Genomic DNA, 20361 nt, shown 5'->3' on the forward strand with positions numbered 1-20361 from the left:
AAACCCTACTTTGTCACAGTATATTGCTATTTTAATTAAAGGCTGGATATAACTTGCATTTACTTGTAAAAATTATTTTATTTATTTATTTATTTTTGAGATGGAGTTTTGCTCTTTCACTCAGGCTGGAGTGAAGTGGCACAATCTCGGGTCACTGCAACCTCCACCCCCCCGGGTTCAAGTGATTTTCCTGCCTCAGCCTTCCAAGTAGCTGAGATTATAGGCGCCTGCCCCCCACATCCAGCTAATTTTTGTATTTTTAGTAGAGATGGGGTTTCGCCATGTTGGCCAGGCTAGTCTTGAACTCCTGACCTCAGGCAATCCACCCGCCTCGGCCTCCCAAAGTGCTAGGATTACAGGCATGAGCCACCGCGCCCAGCCAAACTTGCGCTTATTCTATTTCAGATTTTGTATCTGTATCATAGAGAAGAATTCACCTGTAGTTTTCTTTTTGTGTTTTAGTATCAGGTGAAAACGAAATGGGAAGTTTTTCCAAAGTTTGTAAGATTTGCAACTTTTAAGTTTTGCTTTTTTAAGTTTGTATTTTGAAATAATTTTGGATTTACAAACAAAGGTGCAAACGTAAGAGTCCCCATAGACCTTTGACCCAGCTTCCCTAAATATTAGCATTGTATATAACATAGTATGATTCTTGAAATAAAAAAATTAACATTGATACAAAACTATTAACTAGTCTACAGACCTTATTCAAATTTTGCCGATAGTACAACTAAATGTACTTTTTCTGGCCCAGGATCCAAGTTCAAACCCCTCATTGCATTTAAGTGTTGTGTGACAATCTGTGACAGCCCTTTAGCCTTTGTTTCCTGAGCTTGACACTGTTGAAGATTTTGTAGAATGTCCCTCAATTTGAGTGAGTCTGATGTTTTCCTTTTTCTTTCTTTTCTTTTTAGAGACAGGCTGTCATCTAGGCTCTGTCACCTAGGCTAGACTGCACTGCAACCTCAACCTCCTCGACTCAAGCGACCTTCCCACCTCAGCCTTCTTAGTAGTTGGGACTACAGGCCCATGCCACTGCACCCAGCTAATATATGTATTTATTTTTTGGTAGAAATGGGTCTTGCTATGTTGCCCAGGCTGGTCTTGAAATCCTGGTCTCAAGCAATTCTCCCACCTTAGCTTCCCAACGTGCTGGCATTACAGGTGTGAGCAACCAACACCAAGCCCTGATGTGTTCTCTGATGAGATTGATGTAAGACATTTTTGGCAAGAATACCACAGAAATGATGTGCCTGTCTCAGCATCAAATCACGAGATGAATGTTATTGCTGTGTCTCCTTATGATAATGTTAACTTTCTTCACTTGGTTAAGGGGGTGTCCGTCTGGCTTCTTTGCTGTAAGGTTTCTATTTTCCCTTTGTAACTAGAAAGTATCTTGCTGTGCACGGTGGCTCATGCCTGTAATCCCAGCACTTTGGGAGGCCGAGGTGGGCAGATCACTTGAGGCCAGGAGTTTGAGATCAGCCTAGCCAACATGGTGAAATCTCGTCTCTACTAAAAATACAAAAATTAGCCGGGTATGGTGGCACAAGCCTGTAGTCCCAGCTACTCGGGAGGCTGAGGCAGGAGAATCGCTTGAACCTGGGAGGCGGACGTTGCCGTGAGTCGAGATCGTGCCACTGCACTCCAGCCTTGGCGACAGAGCAAGACTCTGTCTGAAAAAAAAAGAAAATACCTTGTTGGGTGCTACTTTAAGCAAATGTCTCATTTGTCTTAGTCTGATCAGGCTGCTATAAACAAAAAACCATACACTCGGTGGCTTATAAACAACAAACATTTATGTCTCACAGATCTGGAAGCTGGGAAGTCCAAGATCAAGTTACTGGCAGATTTGATGTCTGACAAGGGCCCGTTCCTCACAGGCAGCACCTTCTGACTGTGTCCTCACGTGGTGCAACACACGGTAAGGGGCAGTTCCCTTAGGCTTTTTTTTTTTTTTTTTTTTTTTTTTGAGATGGAGTCTTGCTTGCTCTGTCGCCCAGGCTGGAGTGCAGCAGCGTGATCTCGGCTCACTGCAACCTCCGCCTCCCAAGTTCAAGCAATTCCCCTGCCTCAGCCTCCCGAGTAGCTGGGACTACAGGCACGTGCCACCATACCCGGCTAATTTTCTGTATTTTAGTAGGGACGGGGTTTCACCATGTTGGCCAGGATGGTCTCAATCTCCTGACCTCATGATCCACCTGCCTCAGCCTCCCAAAGTGCTGGGATTACAGGCATAAGCCACCACACCTGGCCCCTTAGGCTTCTTTTTTTGGAGCACTAATTCTAATCATGAGGGCTCCACCCTCATCACCTAGACCTAATCACCTCCCCAAATGCCACACTTTCTAATACCATCACCTTGGCGGTTAGGCTTCAATGTATGAATAGGTGGGGGGACACATTCAGACCACAGCACCATTTATCATCATATTTTTGCTCACTGCATTTAGCATCCATTGATGATTCTTTTTTTTTTTTTTTGAAACAGAGTCTTGTTCTGTCACCCAGGCTGGAGTGCAATGGCATGGTTGGCTCACTGCAACCTCTGCTTCCCAGGTTCAAGAGATTCTCCTGCCTCAGTCTCCCAAGTAGCTGGGATTACAGGCACGCACCACCACACCCGGCTAATTTTTGTATTTTTAGTAGAGACAGGGTTTCACCATGTTGGGCAGGCTGGTCTCGAACTCCTGACCTCAGGTGATCCACCTGCCTTGGCCTCACAAAGTGCTGGGATTACAGGTGTGAGCCACTGTGCCCAACCCATTGATGATCCTCGCCTGCAAAAATTATTACTGTGATGTTTACCAAATGGTGATTTTTCTGCTTCCATCTTCCTTCTACATGTATTCACTGGCATTCCACTGTAAGAAAGGGTTGTCAATTCTCCCCCATGTATTTATCCAATTTTTTATGTCATTATGGACTCTTGGCTACTTATTTTATTCTATAAGCTATAACCCATAACTATCGTTATTGTGTTACTCAGCTTGTTCTGGATTTGGTCACTGCGAGCCCCTTCAAGTTGGTTATTGCATTCTTTTGACAAACATTAATCATTTTTTGAGCACTTTATTATTTTCTAGTACCACAAGATGTTCTAGATTCATCTTGTTCTTTCCCTGTCATGGCCCTTCAATCAGACATTCCTCCAAGGAGCTCTGGTTCCTTTTATTGAAGGATGATATTTAGAAACCAAGATCTGGAAGCTAGGTGTGCTCATCCCTAGTGGGATATCATTACCTCTAGGCTCCATCATCAGAGCTGGGAAATATACATACATCTATATCTCTTTATCTATATATTTATCTATGTATCTAACTATTAAAAACCATGAGTATACACTGATACCTCCAATTATCATCTAACACCACCACATTCATTCTAGCCTTCCACCTTTCCTTGTTTGTAACTTCCTTCCTCAACACCGAAAAACTTGGCTCTCATTATTCACAATATATTTACTTATTTGTTCAATCTTCACATATATATATAAAAGAGTTTCAGAATTTCTAACCCATATACCTGTGAGATATAGATTTGCTCATCAGAAAACAGACCCCTTAAGCAGTAATACCAACACAATGTGGTACAAGTTGTGTTTTTTTGGGGGTTTTTTTTTTTTCATCTTTAGCCTTTGTATTAGTCTGTTCTCACATAGCTATAGAGAAACACCTGAGACTGGGTAATTTTTATAAAGAAAAGAGGTTTAATCGGCTCATGGTTTTGCAGGCTGTGCAGGAAGCGTAGTGGCTTCTGCTTCTGGGGAGGCCTCTGGAAGCTCACAATTGTGGTGGAATGCAAAGTTGGGGCTTGCATGTCACATGGCCAGAGAAGGAGCAAGAGAGACCAAGGTGGGAGGTACTACACAATTTTTTTTTTTTTTTTAGATGGAGTCTCACTCTGTCGCCAGGCTGGAGTGCAGTGGTGCAATCTTGGCTCATTGCCACCTCTGACTCCCTGGTTCAAGCGATTCTCCTGCCTCAGCCTCCCAAGTAGCTGAGATTACAGGCATGTACCACCACACCCAGCTAATTTTTGTATTTTTAGTTGAGACGGAATTTCACCATGTTGGCCAAGATGGTCTCAATCTCCTGACCTCATGATCCGCCCGCCTTGGCCTCCCAAAGTGCTGGGATTACAGACATGAGCCACTGCGCCTGCCCAGTACTACACACTTTTAAATGACCAGATCTCATGAGAACTCACTCTCAAGAGGACAGTACCAAGAGGGATGGTGAAAAACCATTCATGAGAAATCTGCCCCCATGATCCAATCACCTTCCAACAGGCCCCACCTCCAGCACTGGGGATTACATTTCAATATGAGATTTGGACAGGGCACATACTTATAGTATGTAGTCAAAATATGGTTTTCTATGTTACTTGGTTAGTTCCTTTTGTCTTCTCCTTCCTCAGTATGGTTATATCATTCATTTGTAATAGGTTCATTTGTTACTGTTCATATTCAGTTTTGGGTTCCCATCACATCCTGATTGATGTAAACTTACTACTTTAGGGTGAGATGAGGATATGTGTAGCATTATCATGGTCCTCAAAGTAAGAACTGTACAAACAGCATACTCAGAGGATTGTCATTTCTCCCATCCCTTCTATCCTTACCCCCAATCTCCCATTCTTTCCAGACTATCGCTACCTATCCACTGTAGGTAACCAATCTCATCAGTTTCTGGTTGATCCTTCCTATACTTGTTTTTCTACAAATGAGAAGATACATGCATATTTTCTTATTTCTCTTTCTTTTTTACATGAAAGGTTAGCATACTATATTTTTCATGGTAGTATTTTTTAAAAGCATGGTAGAATTCTGTCCTTTAAAATTTGATAGAAGTCATCTATGTAACTACCAAGACATGGAGACTTTCAAGAGAGATGTTCTTTGATAATTTATACAATTCCATGGTTATTGATCTATTCAGAGTGTATCTCTTCTCAAGTCAATTTTTGGTAATTCATGTCTTACCAGGAAAGTTAAGATATTGAGTAGAAGATGCAAATCTTTCTTTAGTTCAGAGAAAATTTCTTCTGCCATATATTTTATTTTCTCCTCTCTCTCCTTGTGGAATTACTGTTATACATGTATTAGACCTCTATAGTCTAGCTATCACAGATCATCTTTTCTCTTCTGAATTCCAGGATAAATTTTCAAGCTTGTGTTCTGGGTCACACATTCAGCTTTCTTTGGTTCCCAATCTTCTGTTCATTGTTTCCATTGAGGTTTAAATTTAGCAAGCTAAAAATGTTTCCTAATTTCAGTTTGTAATTTCTTAATGATTCCTTGTAATTTCAGTTTGTAATTTCATAATCCACTACACTTGCAAATACAATATCCTCCCAAATATTATTAAAAACGTAAAAGAGAAAGATGTTTAATTTTTTTTTCCTCTTCTTCTTGTGGAAATTTCATTTCAAAGGAAACTAATTTTCTCTGACCATGTTCCTTTCTGTTGAAAGTCTGAATCTTTTTGTGTTTTCATATCATTACTTTTTCTCTCTTTGTTTATTTTTACCAGGAGGGAGTCTATATTTATTCTGGAATAGAAGTTGAGGTGGTTCTCCTGATTATCATGAATAGTCAGTAAGCATTCAGTCAAATAAATAAGTGGAGAGAGGTATTTTAAGCAGAGAGGACAGAGAGAGGAAGGGCATGAAGATATAAAAGCCCAATGTCAGCCAGGCACAGTGACTTGCACCTGTAATCCCAGCACTTTGGGAGGCCCGGGTGGGAGGATTGTTTAAGCCCAGGAGTTTGAGACCTACCTGGGCAACATAGCAAGACTCCATTTCTACCAAATTAATAATAATAATAATAATAATAATAATAATTAGCTAGGCATGCCTGAGGCAGGAGGATGGCTTGAGCCCAGGAATTTGAGGCTGCAGGGAGCATTGATCATGCCACTGCACTGGGTGACAGGAAGACCAATGTGGATTTTCTTTTCTCACATATTTTATGTACTGGGATATAATTTACAAAGAGCAGAATACGTAACTTTTAAGTGAAGATCTCACTAACTTGTGCATATGCAGAAACCATTTAACCACCATCAAGATAAAAACACCACCCCAGAAAGTTCACTCATGTCCACTTTCTGGCTAAATTGTTCCCTTCCCCCAAGATAACCATCATTCTGACTCCTATCACTATAAGTTAGTTTGCTGGTTCTTGAACTTCATATAAATGGAATCATGCACTATATTTTCTTTTGTGTCTGGCTTCTTTTGCTCAACATCATTTTTGTGAGATTCACCTATGTGGACAAATGCATCAGTCATTTATTCCTTTTTACTGCTGAGTAGCATTCCAGTGTACGAATATCCCACAATTTAACAAAAAATGCATTCTACTATTAATGATATTTGGGGTGTTTCCAGTTTGGGGCTATTATAAATAAAGTTGCTATAGTCATTCATATATATGTTTCTGTGGGGATATATACATTCATTTATCTTGGATATATACCTAGGAGTGGAATTTCTAGGTCACAAGTAGATGTATATTTAACTTTATTAGATACTGCCAATCAGTTTCCCAAACTTGTTGTGCCGTGTTACACTCCTACAAGCAATATATGAGTGTTTCGGTTGCTCCACATCCTTGCCAACATTTGGTGTTTTCAGTATGAATTTTAGCTATTCTAATGACTGTAAAGTGGTAACTCATGGTTTAAGTTTGCATTTCCCCAAAGACTCATCATGTTAGCACCTTTTCGTGTGTTTATTGGCCATGCGCATATCTTTTTTTTTGTTGAAGTGTCTGTTCAAGTCTTTTGCCCATTTTTAAATTGGATTCTTTGTCTTTACTACTTTTGAGTTGTGGGAGTTCTTTATATATTCTGGCTATAAGTTACTAGAAACCTTACTATCCACTGGTGGATAGTAATGATGTCAACTGAGATAGGGAAGGCAGGAGAAGGAGTTTGGGAGAAGATGAGGAATTTATTTTAGGTCATGGAGTAATTAAAAGGCTTTTGGATTGATTATCTAGGTATGGGTGTACAGAAAACACTTGGAATTACAGATCTGGAGCTCAAGAGAGAAGTCTGGGCGATAGTTTGGGAGGGAACCGTATGATGGGAATGGATGAGATTGCCCAGGGAGAAGAGAAGCAGCCTTATCTGAAATCTCAAGCATTGTAATGTTTAAGAGATGATGAAGAAATGAAGCCAGAAGAAGAAAACAGAAATCATGGTGAGAGGTGGAGGAGAAGCCAAGGAGGGGATTTTCAAGAAGGAGTGGTGCCAAATGCTGTAGTGAGGTAAGAAAATGAAACCATTGGAGTTGACATTTGGGGTTTCCCTGGTGGTCTCTGTTCAGAGAATTGAGGAATAAATGTAAGATGAGGAAGTGGAGTCAGGGGTAGACTCCTCTTTGAAAACATTAGGCAGTGAAAGGAAGGAGAGTGATTTCAAAGAGCCATAGATTTTAAAACAAAGCAACAAAGGAGTTGTAGAAAGAAGTACATAATCAGATGCTTAATGAGTGACAGAGGTACCTTTCAGAGTTTTTCCAGCAGCTTTGGGGAGGTGGGAAATGGAGGATGGATAGGTGTCAGGTGCTGATCAGATCTGGGACAGGGAGACGCAGACAGAACTCAGTGTTGACGGCGTGGCATAACATGCAGGCTCCACATCTGGGTCACAGCTATAGGTGGAGAGGAGAATGCCTACTTCTGAGGGGATGTACAATGGGACCAAGTTGGCTTCTTGGGATGCTCAGAGCCCTAGGAGTGAGCACCAATGAGCCACTCTTTTGCAGTTTTCCTCCATTTTCAGAAGGCAGGCATCCCATAATTTCTCTGGCAGATTATTTGCCTTTCCAAGTGCTCTCCTAATCCAACATTTCCATCTGGCACACAGTGTCATTCTTGCTCCTGAATTCCTGATTCCAGAGCAGTTCTGCCATTTTCTTCCTTTGCACAGTGTGTACCTTCCCTCTTCTCCTCTTCTTCCAAATGTCCATATTTTTGTGGTGGAAAAGGTGGGGACAGGGGAGACAGAAGACTGGAATCCTTATCAAGTCCTCTCTCAGCCCTTGGTGGCTCTGGTTCCTTCTCTGTGAAAGGGTGACGTGTGGGGAAGGGGTTGGGGATGAGGTAGGAGAGGGGGTCTGAGTTCCTTCCCACTTCTAACGATGGCTGGAACCAGGCCTCTGTGTTCAACCAAGGGTACTTTCTGTTTCTGTCCATTTGGGGAAGTTGCTTTTTCTTGGTATTTCGGGAGTCAGGAAAAGAAAAGTCATTGGTGTTCATATCTCTCAAAGCCTCAGGTAGGGCTGCGGCTTTTGACCAACAATAACGTATGACCATGACCTTGTGGCCGAGTTTGCACGCCTCTAACAGATATTATGACACAGTTCCATTCAATAGTGGAAGTGGAGATTTCAGCGTTGCCCTTTGTTAACCCACAAATGAAGTGCTACTCTTCCATTGCGAGGGCTGTCGGAGCAGTAGCCAACCTTCTTATCCCCATTTTTTAAGCGAGGGAAAGGAGGCATAGGAAGGGCAGTGTCCTTGTGTGATTCCCTGGGGAGTCCTTCCAACTCTTGGTAGAGCATCATCTGCAACGTCGTCTGGGGGAGAAAAGGGGGAGGCAAGAAGAGGGCCTTGAACCTGGAGGCAGGAACTCCCGCACACCCTCACTCCCTTCCCCAGGGGCTGGGGAAACCACTCAGGTGACAGTAGCCTTGGTGCCGGCCAGGGAGGGCGGGAAGTCCAGCCAGAGGCTGGAACAGCAGTGCTGAACGCCGGGACTGGCTGGTATTTCTATGAAGGTTCCTGCAGAAGGATGCGGGTCAAGGTGCCCGTCTGCACAGCAGTAGTGCAGGCATTTTAAGGGTTAAGGGCACCCAAAGAAAATAGAAGTAGGGGCCGGGCGCAGTGGCTCACGCCTGTAATCCCAGCACTTTGGGAAGCCGAGGCGGGCGGATCACGAGGTCAAGAGATCGAGACCATCCTGGCCAACATGGTGAAACCCCGTCTCTAGTAAAAATACAAAAAATTGGGCGTGGTGGCGCGCGCCTGTAGTCCCAGCTACCCGGGAGGCTGAGGCAGGAGAATCGCTTGAACCCGGGAGGCGGAGGTTGTGGGGAGTCAAGATCGTGCCACTGCACTCCAGCCTGGCGACAGAGCGAGACTCCGTCTCAAAAAAAAAAGAAAAAAAAAAAGAAAGAAAGAAAATAGAAGTAGGAAGAGGAAGTGGGTCGCAGTGAGAGAAGGAAGCAGCTCGTCGGAGCTTCCTCTTTCTCGTCTTTCCCCGAAGCCCCTACCCCAGACCTGCCCCCCTGCTCCGCCCAGTCCTCCTGCGGGGCCAAAGCCGCGCTTCCGACGCGGGGGCCTAACCTCCCCTTACTCCTTGGGGGTCGCTGGTGCTCCGCGCTGGTGCCCCTCGGGCCACTGCCATGGACCGGCCAGGGTCTGCTTCTTCCGAGGGCTGGCGGGTCAGAGCCGGGGCTGCTTCTCAGACGCTTTGCGGCCTCGGGGGCGTGACCCAGAGGATGTGGGGCCGGGCGCGCACCTGGCTGACGCGGCCCGGCCGCCAGGTGGCTGGAGAGGCCGGTTCCGCGGTCAGCCCCGCCCCATTAGGCCCCGCCCCCTGACAGGCCCCGCCCCGCCCGCCGGAGGAGCCCAGGCTGGGCAGATGCTGCGGCTCGTCGCGCGGCTCCAGCTGGGGCGCGGTGGTCCCGACGGTCACCCGAATCGCAGGGAGTCGCCGCTGGAGAGGGGCTCGGCGCCCGGCGGGGACTGCAGGTGTGTGACTGGGCGGCCAGGGCGGTTGCGGAGGGCACGCATGGGAGCTCCAGGCAGAGCTGGAGCAAGCTGGGGACCGTCGGGGAGAGTGGGCTCCGCGAGCAGCCGCCGCAGCCCGAGGGCTGGACAGATCCTGCTATCTTCCGGCCCCGTGGACCTGGCCCACCGCGGGGGCAGCGGGTCTGCAAACTTGCGCTCCGGATAACCCCAGAGACTTAAGGGGCGTCGCGGGGTCCACTTATCGTTATCCGGGTAACCTCTGCTGGGCGGCTCTGCGCAGCTGTGTCCTCAGCCTCCTGCCTCTGACACAGGACTCCCTGTGTCGTAGGGTCAGGTCCCCTGCCCGCTCCAGCGGGGAACTGTCCGTGAGCGTGGGCATCAGGGCTCTTGTGCCGTCAGAACCTGGGAGTCATGGAAGTGCCCGCGTAAGGCGCCCTCCGTCGAGCCTCACTCAGCCTGCTAGTTAGCCAGCCTTGGCCCCAGACGCGGCTGCTGTCCTAGAGAACTGCACGCTTTCTGCTCTCAGAGGATCTGTGTTTACACACTGGACATCCCCGCGTGACTCGTGTGTGTGTGTGTGTGTGTGTGTGTGTGTGTGTGTGTGTGTGGGCATGCGCATGTGCGCGTGCTGGCCCATCCCGGCCTGGGGTAAATACACAAAAAGTTCAGGTCAGTAGGAGGAAGGAGATCGTTCAGAAGGAAAAGGAAGGCGAGGTTAAAGCAGCAGGATGTGGTATAAAGCGAGTTAACAAGACTCGGAGTAGAGAGGAGGGGTGGGTTTAGGCAGAATAAGGGCTAAAAGTAGGCCAAGCCTGCCTCCAAGGTCCTCTCTGGACTGACACCCTCGTTTTCCTTCTGTGTCTTCTCATCCACCCCACACTTTCCTTCCTGCCCTCAGGACCACCTGTAAGGCACTGGCTCCCAGAGCTGACTGCAGGTAGGGCTCTCTTGGAGCCAACCCTACAACGTGGCTTTCCAGGGATGGGATCTGGAATCTGTAGTTTTCAAAAATTTGAATGAGCTCCTTAAGTGATGATGCTGAAGCCGTTGCTTGGGAACCATGCATGATGTGGAAAAGAGACCCAAGTTCCAACCAGATCCAGCTGTGTGACCTGCAGCACCACACTGTCCCCCAACCCAGCCTCAGTCTCCTGATTCGTAAAATGGGCTGTCATACTGACCCACAGAGCTGTGTGGAATTATTATTATTATTATTATTGAGACAGGGTCTTGCTCCGTCACTCAGGCTGGAGTGCAGTGGCGTGATCATGGCTCACTGCATCCTTAAATTCCCAGGCTCAAGCAATCCTCCGCCTCCGCCTCCCAAGTAGCTGGGATTACAGGTCAGCGCCACGGCGCCCAGCTAATTTTTGTATTTTTTGTAGAGGCAGGGTTTTGCCATGTTGCCCAGGTTGGTCCCAAATTCCTTGAGCTCAAGCGATCCGTCTACCTTGGCCTTCCAAAGTGCTGGGATTATAGACATGAGCCACTGTGCCTGGCCCAGTGTGGAAAATTAAGTGAGGCATGTATGATGAGAATGGCTGCACATGGGAGATGCTCCGTGGATGTTTGTAGAACGCTGGCTTCCTTGTTTCCTCCGTGTGGCTGTGGTGGTGTGGGTCTTTGCCTGTGGACCCGTGGAAGACAAAGAAGACAGTTTTGGATGGTCAAGCTATTTTCTTGCTTCAGGGCTCCCTCCCCTGCTTTTTGAAGCCTCACAAACCAGGACTGTGAGGGCAGGAAGGCTTGGGGTCTTTGTGTGCTGAGCCTCGTTAGGGTTTTAAAAACCTCCCTCCTTTCATCTCTAGCTCAAGAGAGGGATGATTCATTATCTTCCCTCCTCAGGCTGCAGTAGAAGCAGACAGTCTCTGCCTCCCTGCTTGCCTTTCCTGCCTCCCATTCACTGTTGATTGTTGCCCTCAAGAATAACAGGTTGCCCAGCTACTCGAGAAGCTTAAGTGGGAGGATTGCTTGAGCCCAGGAGTTTGAGGCTGCAGTGAGCTATGATCGCTTCACTGTGCTATAGCCTGGCAGACACAGAGAGACCCTATCTCAAGCAAACAGACAAACAAAAAAAAAAAAAAAAAAGAAGAAGAAGAAGAAGAATAGGTTGGATGCTAACTGGTGGCACTAGGTGACAAGAGCATTTGGGGTTGATGTTGGCATGAGGATGAGAAGGCAGGGGTGCAGGCTACTCCATACCCCTTTGTTAGCCATCCATCAGGGCCTGCTGGCTGAGGAGTGGGAGAGGAGGAGAGCCAGGATCCTTTTCGCCTGGGTAGCCTAGAGTTTGGAAGCCCCAGCTTGGGTTCCGCTGAGCACTCAAGCTGTGCTGACTTGGCCTTTCTTCAAAGATGCTCATCCAAGGGACTGAGCTGCGTGGCCCTGTGGGACCTCTGAGAACCAGAATGCCTGTTTGGCCTCAGCTGGTGAGCTAAAAGCCTGAACCAATGTGTTAAGAAAGAAAGCTGGCCAGGCATAGTGGTTCATGCCTATAATCCCAGCACTTTGGGAAGCCAAGGCTTTGAGGTCAGGAGTTCGAGGCTGCAGTGAGCTATGATCGTGTCACTGCATTCCAGCCTGGGCAACAGAGTGAGACCCTGTCTTTACAAAAACAAAAAATAAAATTTAAAAAACAGAGAAAGCTCCTGGAAGAACAAGATAGAATGATCCTTAACAAGTCAAGGGAGAGGTGTTTAATTTGATTTTTGAGCCTCAGATATAGATGGGGTGGGAGGAGAGAAAGGAAAGAGTACATCTGACTTCTGCCCAAAGGGAAGATGATACCCTCCCGTAGCAAACATATATTACATAGTAAAATATTTCATCAATTTGAAGATGTACATATTTTCACATTTTAGCACTGAATGTGCTAATTTGTATGAATTTCACTGAAATCAAGGTGCATTTTACTGTTTATGGCATCTTCCAATTATAATAGGCAACAATATTTCTTCCTTATTGCCACACAAAATAACGGTGCATCTTACAATTGATGGCATCTTAGATTCTATTAAATACAGTGTACTTTTTATAGATTTGGGGGATGTGTTAGCGATACACAGGTCCACACAGAATTATGTTGTTCTCATAGCTTTCATACATTAATTTTTCCAGTAGCTCAACCTTCTAAGTATCAGAACTTTTCATTGTATTATGTTTTAAAAGAAATCTTTGTAAAGTATGTTGCTTGCATTTATAAATGTAGCATGTTGGATATGATTGAATAATTTCTTGAAATTTTCATCAAATTTTCTGGCCTGCCATTCTCTTTTGTACCCTGTGTCTTTTTGTACATTCATGCTTCTTTCTCTTTCATCTTTCTCCCTGTCCTTTTCTCCTTTGGCTACGACTTCATGGTGTTGGGCACTGTGCTGAGTATGTCATGTCCTTTAATCTTCACAGTCACACTCTGAGGTAGCTACAATTATTGCCCCCATTTCACATATGAGAAAACCGAGGGCCAAGGCCACACATTTAGGTGGTGCCAGAGCTGGGCTGACTCTGGCGTCTGCTCTTAACCAGAATTGACCAAGCCTAAGTGGTGGCCTCGGTGTTCCTGTGGGTGTCAAGCGCATGCCCCATACAACACAATTTGGGGGCATGAATTGTGGCCACGAGGTGCTTTTGTTTGGTTGCTTGCTTGTAGGATAGCAGCTAGGTTCTGGATAGTTGAGGTTATCGGTTAAGTGACTTCCAGATAAGTGAGTCACAGCTACAGCAAGTTACACCCAAAAGGGGGTTGGGGGCTGATGAATGGGAAGAAATGGATGACTTTCATGGCACAGAGAAGATCCTGGGTCCTTCTTGAGTCTTCTGAGTCTATCAAGTGGCTTGCTAGACTTTGGGCCCTAGAGTTCGGCATCCACAGGAGACTCCTGCTTCCATGGAGCTTCTCTCCTGCTGCCATGGTGATGTAAGATTACACATCTGCGTGAGTCACTTTTCTTTTCATTTTTTTTTAATTATTATTTTTTAGACAGAGTTTCGCTCTTGTCACCCAGGACGGAATGCAGTGCCGTGATCTCGGCTCACTGCAACCTCCGCCTCCTGGGTTCAAGCAATTCTCCTGCCTCAGCCTCCCGAGTAGCTGGAGTTACAGGCGCCCGCTTCCACGCCTGGCTAATTTTTGTATTTTTAGTAGAGATGGGGTTTCGCCAAGTTGGCCAGGCTGGTCTCGAACTCCTGACCTCAGGTGTTCTGCCCGCCTTGGCCTCCCAAAGTGCTGGGATTACAGGCGTGAGCGACCGCGCCCGGCCTGCGTGAGTCACTTTTCAGCTGAAAACGCTGCAGAGCTGCATGACTTTCCAGAGACGGTCCACACCCACCACCCATCCCAGGTCCACCCCTCCTTCTTCCTCTCCTGTAGCCTGAGCAGACCTCTGCACCTTTGCGTGTGCTGTTGCTTCTCCCCAGATTGCTCTTCCCTGCCTCTGCCTGCCTGGTGAACTGCCAGTTCCTCCTAGAAGCCCAGCTCAAGCCTCATCTTCTGAATCCTTCCCTGATGGTCTTCCTTTGCCCTTCAGCACTAACCGCCCCCTCCTTCTTCATTGTGCTTTCTATGTCTTCGCACCATAGCACTGACCGCCCAGGCCTACAGGGGGACCAGTGACCTGGCACAGCTATGGCCTGCTCACCCTAGCCACTTGATGTTCAGCATGGCATCAGGCTGTCACTCTGAAACTCCCTGGGATCTCACAGGCAAGGCGTCCATGCACAGCAACAGCAGAAGTTGCCAGATCACAGGATGGGGTGGGGGGCTGGGGGTGGGGCCCGGAGGGAGTGGTGTGCTTTTCATTTTCATGTCCTCAGGAGTCTTGTTGTTGTTGTTGACCTAGGCAAATGAGCTTGTGTGGTTTCCTTGTTAGAGTGCAGGGCTGGGGTGTGAGGGCTGAAGGTGGCCTCACATGGAGCCCAGTTCCTGCCAGGCTCCCCGACTCCTAGCCACGTGATCTTTGCTAAGTCCATGTACCTCTCTGCATGTCAGTTTCCCCATCTGTGGGATGGAAATCTGGCACTCAATGCTTTATGTGGCCCCTGCCTAATCGCTAACATTTCACTTCTTCATTCAACACTTCTGCATGGAGCGCACCTTCTGTGAGCCAGGCATGTGCCAAGCTCTGAGGACGCTGAGCAAGACAGGCAATGTTCCTGCCCTGTGTAACTCACAGTCTCATAGACAAGATATGCAACACACATATTGTTCAATTACAATTGTGAGAATTATGGGATACTATGAGATTATGGAAAGAGAACTCAATATAGTTGAGGGGTTAAGGAAAGGTTTCTCTGAAGAAGTCATATTTGAGTTGAGACTTGAAAGATATAAAGTAAAAGAGAATCATAACAATGATAATACTAATACCTACCATGTAGTGAATACTTGCTAAGGGCTTTTTGGGTGCATTCTCTCCAGCATTCTTTTCAACATCTCGTGTGTGGGGTATGTGGGCTCCCTCTCCTGTGAGGATCAGATGATAGCACTACTGGCAAGCACCCTTCTCAGTGTCTGACACAGACCAGGGACTCGTTCCCACCTTCCTCACCCCTCCCTGTATTCCAAGGTCCAGCTTATGGACGCTGAGGTCATCAATACTAATGGGGGGGCCTCTCTTCTCCTTTCCACTGACCATCACCAGATAGCGTGTCCCGCTCAGGAGCCCTCTGCATTTGTGCATCTCCATCAACAGCTCAGGGAGTTGAGTCCCCAACCACAGAAAACTCCACCATATTTTTTTGCCAGGCCTTCATTCTGTTCCTCTTAGGAGCCGCTGTTCTGGGAGGGTTCAGAAGCCCTGATCTGGATTGTCTGTCTCATCTAGGAAGTCACTTGTCCAGCTCCCATATCCTTCTTCCACCAAAGCTTTCTCCCCAGAACCATGAAGTCTGTGCAGACGTATCACTGGGTTTTTGGTCTGAGCATTTGTTCCTGCATGGCTTGGTGGTTTGGCCCTTTTCAGGCAAATCTCCATACAGCCACTTCCACCCAACCTGGCCAAGCCAGCCAGCCTCCTGGGGGAGCATTCTGCAACCAGATCGCATCTACACTGACAACTCTTCGAGGAGAGTCTCAAACTCTCTCTAGATAGTTGGCCCCTTTGAAAAACTGATGAAAGTGAAAGATCATCTCCTCTCTCGTCACCCATAAGCACACATGTACATGTGAATGCATGTGCGCGCACACACACACACACACACACACACACACAGTCTCTCTCGCTCAAAGTTTTGCATAAAATGCTAAGGTCTTCTTGGATCTCTGCAGTTCACCAAGGGACCCAGGTTAATAACTCCTGTTCTAGAAAACATGACTTTCTGTGTGCTGATTTCTTTGGATTATCCCCAGCACAGCTCCCTGTGGGAGGAAGCTGTTGTCAGAAGTAAGCTGGGGGTAGTGATGGATAATGAAAACTGTGTAGAGGACACTGGTAGCGACTCACTGGTGAGAACCCTGAAGCGGCGTGCTGGGGGCCATCTCGTGACTGCACACTGGGCCACTGCTCTGTTGTTGGATTTCTCACCAAGTTTTGAATTCAGCCCATTTCCAAGATGATTAAAGAGTGAAAAAGAAGGCCCGGCGTGGTGGCTCACACCTGTAATCCCAGCACTTTGGGAGGCCGAGGCGGGCAGATCACCTGAGGTCAGGAGTCCAAGACCAGCCTGACCAACATGGAGAAACCTCATCTCTACTAAAAATATGAATATTAGCCGGGCGTGACGGCACATGCCTGTAATCCCAGCTACTTGGGAGGCTGAGGCAAGAGAATCGATTGAACACGGAGGCGGAGGTTGTGGTGAGCCGAGATCGCGCCATTGCACTCCAGCCCAAGCAACAAGAGGGAAACTTCATCTCAGAAAAAAAAAAAAGAGAGAGAGAGAAAAAAAAAGGTGTCTGTGGCCACACACATGAATATAAACAGTCTACGGATCAGAGAGGCAGGCATGACTGTTCCTTTGCCACAAAAGTCTGCAACCTCCCAAGTTCCCAGGGACAGGCATGAGCTTGGGGCTTTGTTTCTCTGGTGTGGTCATAGTTCTTTAGAACCAGTGCCTTGATGTAAAGTGCCATGTGTGAAGGACGTTTTCTTCAATTCCTCCTTTGTAAGGATTTTTAAAAGCATGAATGGATGTTACATTTGTCCAATACTTTTTTAAAGCATCTGCAAGGAAACTCTTGTATTCTTTCACCTTGTGATAGATTTATGTGACACATTAGATCATTAGCTTCCACATATTGAGCCCTCTGCATTTCTGGAACAAACTCAATTGGGTCAAGGTGCTTTATTCTTTCAGTACTGTGCTAGGTTTGATTTGCTGTGATTTTCTTTAGGATTTTTTTTTTTTTTTGAGACAGTCTCACTCTGGAGTGCAGTGGTGCGAACCTCCACCTGCCAGGTTCAAACAATTCTCGTGCCTCAGCCCCTGAGTACCTGGGATTACAGGCACCCACTACCATGGCTGGCTAATTTTTGTATTTTTAGTAGAGATGGGGATTCACCATGTTGGCCAGGCTGCTCTTGAACTCCTGGCCTCAAGTGATCCACCAGCCTTGGCCTCCCAAAGTGCTGGGATTATAGGAGTGAGCCACCGCATCCCGCCTTTCTTTAGGATTTTTGCATGAAATGAATTTGGCCTCTATTTTCCTTTTCTGTGCTGCCGTTGTCAGTTTTTGATATACTGACTTTGCAAATGATTTTGGAAGCACGTTACCTTCTCCCACGCCCTGTGACAGCTTATAGAGCGGGAAATGAGCTGCTCCTTGGAAGCTGGGAGAATGGCTCCAGTCTTGAGGTCTTCCACTGTGGGATTCTTGGCTTCCCACTCCCCAAGCTTCCTTCTCTTCTCTCTTCCTCAGTCCTCCCAGGTACACACCTGTAAACCTCAGAGCTCCCAGGCTCATGCCCGAGAGCCATCTTTGATTCTTGGCTTCCAATGTTCAGCCACTAGGTCCCATGGGTCCTTACTTTATATGCCCTTCAGCTAACAAGCATGCCTATTTCCACACTGAACTGGGCATATCCACCTTGAGTGCATTCCAGGTGCTGCACTTGGAGGATGCTGAGCAACCACTTCATATCCAGAGATAGGTGACCAGGATAGCGATGACAGAATATGAAGTAATTAAGAAGTAGCGAGGTTTTTCTCCAAGAAGAGAAGACAGAGGAGAAGTAGTATCTGTCTTCAGATGTTTGACGAGCAGTGTCCTTTGAAAAAGGTGAAGACTTCTCAACTGGGGGTCATTCTCTGGAATGGAAAAGGGATGACAGAAGGAAAATTGTAAGAAAATAGACTCCAGCTCACTAGAAGGAAGATCTCAGAGAAATTCAGAGCAGGTCAACAGTGGAATGGGAGGCTTCGTGGTGGCGAGTTTCCCGTTGGGGGAAGTATGCAGGGAAAATACATGTTATATATTATGGAAATGATAGCCGTGAGAAAGGAGACCAATATAGCTCATTTTTAAAGAGCCTGTAGTTCTCTAAATCATGGTGGCCATGTCTGACTGGTTGTGTAAACGCTGGTTGTTCTGAGAACATGATTTGAGTTTGAGTAGTTCAGTGACCTTGAATAAACACGTCCCAAAGCTGGGCAGTTTGCTCAGAAACCCCACAGCCCTGCTTCACAGCCCATTCTCCGCAGCAGAAGCACCTTGGCTGTGAGAAAACCATAGCCATTCATGGATACTGGGATCCTCGCCCACATCCTCTGCTGGGAGCATGGGCTTTTCTTGAGGTCTCTTGTTCTTGGCTCCTTCTGATACTTGGTAAAATAAACTAATTGAACCCCATTTCAAAATCGCCTTCCTCCGTGAGTGTCTCAGATAAGATCTTGGGGCCAACCTATCTCACCTCCAGGTTGAGCTGGGAATTGATGTCCTCTTGTTCTTGGGGTTTTCACGTCAATGTTTCATAGGTCTTTGCACTGTGCATTCACTTCTGTACCATGTTGAGAGTTTCATTTTGAGAAAACAAAAAGCTCTGCGCTCTCCTTGGCCTGTTATTGTGCTTAAGAGAACACAGGGGGCTGTGATGTGATGTACGGGCTACAGGATGGGAATAGGAGATGTAATCTCTAGTCCTGGCCCCTAATTACTTCCTCATCTTGCTGAGTCTGTTTCCTCCTGGACCAACTGGACTCTATGATTCTGACCGCCTGGGAGTTTTCAAAGCCTGCTCTCCAAGAGTTTTCTTGTGGGAGCTGCTCTGATGGGCTGAGCAGAGAGGGGACCTGCTCCTTCCCTCATGGTGCCACCTTATGACAGGACTCCCAGTGACTATGAGTCCCTCTTCAGACCTCAATGGCAGAAACCCACCCTCTAGCCCATGCTTCTGCTGGAAGGCTTCCTTTCAGGTCACTGGTGGCTCTGGAATGGCAAGTTCCAATAGTCTCTTCCCAACCTGCATCTTTTTTTTTTTTTTTTGAAGTCTCCATAAAGTCTGATGCCTGACAAATTTTTGTTTTATTTTTTATTTTTGAGAAAGGGTCTCACTCTGTCACCCAGGCTGGAGTACAGTGGCACGATCACAGATCACTGTAGTGTCAACCTCCCCAGGCTCAGATGATCCTCCTGCCTCAGTCTCCTGAGTAGCTGGGACTACAGGTGTATGCCACCACGCCCAGCTAATTTTTTGTGTGTGTTTTTTGTAGAGACAGGGTCTCACTATGTTGCCCAGGCTGTTCTCAAACTCCTGGGCTCAAGTGATCTACCTGCTTCGGCCTCCAAGTACATGCGGGTTATTTTCACTTGATGCCCTATTTCAACTTGAGCAATATCCAGAGCCCAACTCTGCATCCACAAAGCAGGTTTCCTGTGCAGACTTCCCCATTTCTGTCTCTGCTGAAACCAGACTCCCAGCCTTGAAACCTTGGACTCATCTCCGAGTCCTCCCTCCATCTTCCTTGTTCCCCACTCCCCAGCCCGTTTTGATGGTGCTTCCTTTCTCCATGGCTCTTGTTTCTCTCACTTCCCCATTGTTCTCTCTCCTACCCAATTTGGCTTTATTTACCATATGCCTCTGGTGGGCCTTTTGGACCACAGGCTCTTCCTCTCTTCACCAGGAGATTCTTCTTATGAAAACTTCTATGTCACTGTGTTCAGATACTTTGATGGCACCCCACTGCTTAGGGAGAGTCCAGAGTCCTTAGTCTTCTGTTCAGGTTTCGAAGTTGAGTCCCACTCCTTTCTCCACGAATCATCACGCTCTCCTCCAGCCAGACTGCCTGACTCAGTTTTCCCAAGACCTAACGTGTGTTCTTGCCTCACTCATCCCCTTCCCAATGAGGGAAGCTTTCCAATCATTTTGTTCAGTGCTGACTCTCCAGTGCCTTGCAGGGGCCAGCACTTGTCATTCAATCGGTGCTTGCTGAATGAGTGATTGCCTGGTCGAGCAGCCAGCATGGAAGAGGCCCGGGCCTCAGCCTTGGATGACTGATGATCGGGCAGGCTGGGCTGCTCCCCATCTGAGACCTCTGTGGGGTTCGGTCATCCTCCCCTCAAGGACCCTCTAGACATATCACTGGTCTTCTGTGCACAACTGCAAGGGCTTCAGACACCAGTGGCTTTGTGATCCACTGTGGGACAAGGCAGGTGTCCT

The 20361-nt window shown here is 47.0% G+C and overlaps 1 protein-coding gene and 1 long non-coding RNA gene across 9 annotated transcripts in view; one reads left to right on the forward strand and one right to left on the reverse strand.

Moving 5' to 3' along the window:
- Positions 1-6940: 6940 nt before the first annotated feature.
- LOC134808964 (uncharacterized) lies at positions 6941-9645 on the reverse strand. 2 transcript variants are annotated; one of them, XR_010153278.1, is made up of 2 exons: positions 9372-9645; positions 6941-8592 (listed from the first exon to the last, which is right to left on the reverse strand). It is a non-coding gene; the product is annotated as an uncharacterized LOC134808964 (long non-coding RNA). The 2 variants fall into 2 exon arrangements; XR_010153279.1 differs by having other exon boundaries at positions 9362-9645.
- Positions 9617-20361, forward strand: part of PIK3R5 (phosphoinositide-3-kinase regulatory subunit 5) — an 87794-nt gene continuing 77049 nt past the window's right edge. For 4 of the 7 annotated variants that reach the window (XM_016932412.4, XM_016932415.4, XM_016932413.4 and 1 more), the window contains exon 1: positions 9635-9769. The gene's annotated coding sequence lies outside the window, so the exon portion shown is untranslated. Of the gene's footprint in view, positions 9770-20361 lie in introns of all 7 variants that reach the window. The other 3 variants (XM_016932414.3, XM_054670477.2, XM_063799752.1) reach the window with 2 other exon arrangements.

Source organism: Pan troglodytes, chromosome 19, assembly GCF_028858775.2.
Source record: "Pan troglodytes isolate AG18354 chromosome 19, NHGRI_mPanTro3-v2.0_pri, whole genome shotgun sequence".
NCBI classification, from domain to species: Eukaryota; Metazoa; Chordata; class Mammalia; order Primates; family Hominidae; genus Pan; species Pan troglodytes.